The sequence below is a fragment of the Dendrobium catenatum genome, unplaced genomic scaffold (genome assembly GCF_001605985.2).
Source record: "Dendrobium catenatum unplaced genomic scaffold, ASM160598v2 fragScaff_scaffold_1136, whole genome shotgun sequence".
Lineage (NCBI taxonomy): Eukaryota > Viridiplantae > Streptophyta > Magnoliopsida > Asparagales > Orchidaceae > Dendrobium > Dendrobium catenatum.
In genome coordinates, this window is record NW_021319598.1 from 340,724 (window position 1) to 342,644 (window position 1,921).

The window sequence follows — 1,921 nt, forward strand, 5'->3', positions numbered from 1 at the left end:
GGGAAAGAAGATATTGCAGAGAGCATTTTAGGCGAACTCAGCTTCAAATTCTTCAAAAATAGAAGTAGAGGAAGTCACCAACATGTGTTTGATGGCCGACATGCATGATCAGTCAGATCAAGAAGTAGTTTGTGACTTAACCAATGAAGAGTTATTTGATGTTTCTAAAAAAAATTATACTGCATATAGAAAACTAAAAAAAATGCATGCTATGTTGAACATAGATTTTCTAGAATTATAAAAAAATGAATGAAATCCTTATGAAAGATCACGCACTAATTGATAGCAACCACACGAAACTATTGGATGAGTTTGATGAATTGAACAAACAGCATGAACTATTGAAATCATCCCACACTGAACTTGAAAATGATTTTAAAATATTTATGGATAAATCTGATAGTTGAGAGCATTATTTGAAAGTTAACAATGTTGTGGTAGAATGTTCAAACTTACTTTTTAAAGAAAAATTGAAAGTATTTGAGAAAAATAGAATTTCACCCACACCTAAATAATTTTTCAATCCTGATAAGAAATAAAAATTTTAAAACTTAGGAAAAGATAGTTTTATTCATGTAGATTGATAAATATTTTTTTTTAGAGTTAAATGATTTTCTTATGGAATGGTTGGCCATATATCTCAGACTTGCACTATTCATAGTAAATCATATCTAGTGTGGAGACCAAAGATGCATAAAAAAATATATATCAAACATGTATCTATATTAATTTTACCAAAAGGAGAATCTAAATTTTTTTGGGTTCTCAGGACTAATGTTTGATTATCTTGTAAAAATGCTCTCATATAAGATCTCGTGAGAGTATTTGGTAACTAGATAGCGGATGTTCGAATCATATGACTGGAGATACTACACAATTCATATCACTGGAAGTCGCGAATGGAGGCAAGGTTACACTGAAAGATAATACCAATAGGAAAGTTGTAAGCATAGGTATGATTGGAAACTTGAATAATTTTTTTCATTAAGAATGTTTTACTAATAGAAGGCTTAAAGCATAATCTGTTAATTATTAGTCAGCTATGTGATAAGTGTTATAGTGTAAATTTTTTCCCACTAACTGCATAATAAGCCAAAATAGAATTAGGGTAAATAATATGTACATATTTGATTTGAATTGTATTAAATCTCTTGATATTTTTTATCTAAAAATAATTTTTGATGAATCATGATTATGACATAAGAGACTTTGTCATGCTAGCATGAAAATTCATATAAAAATTACAAAAAAAAAAACTTATTAGAGGAATACAAAAATTAGACTTTTTTAAGGATCACATGTATGATGCATGTTAATTAAGAAAATATGTGAAGTTCTCCTCTCATACCATTAAGGATCATAGAACTAACAAACCATTAGAGATTATTCACATGGATCTTTTTGGACCGGTTAACACTAAAAGTCTAAGAGGAAAAGTATTTGGATTTGTGATTGTTGATGATTTTTTTAGATTCACTTGGGTTAAAATTTTATTTCATAAGAGTGAATCATTTGAGGAATTTAAAAATTTTTACACTTGCACTTAAAGGAAATTAGGGTGCGAGATTTAATTAATTCAAAGTGATCATGGAGGTGAATTTAAAAATGATAAATTTGAAGATTTTTATAAAGAGAAAGGAATTGATCATAACTTTTTAGCACTTAAAACCCCTCAATATAATTGGGAAGTAGAAAGAAAAAAAATAACATTAATTAAAGCCTCTAAAGTAATGTTGGCAGAATATTCACTTCTAAAATATTTTTGGGTTGAAGCAATTAATATAACTTTTTATGTTCTGAATATAGTGAACATTAGATCCAAATTGAATAAGACACCTTATAAACTTCTTAAGGGGAGAACATCAAATTTGTCATATTTTCATATTTTTTATGTAAGGTATTCATGCATAATAATGGGAAA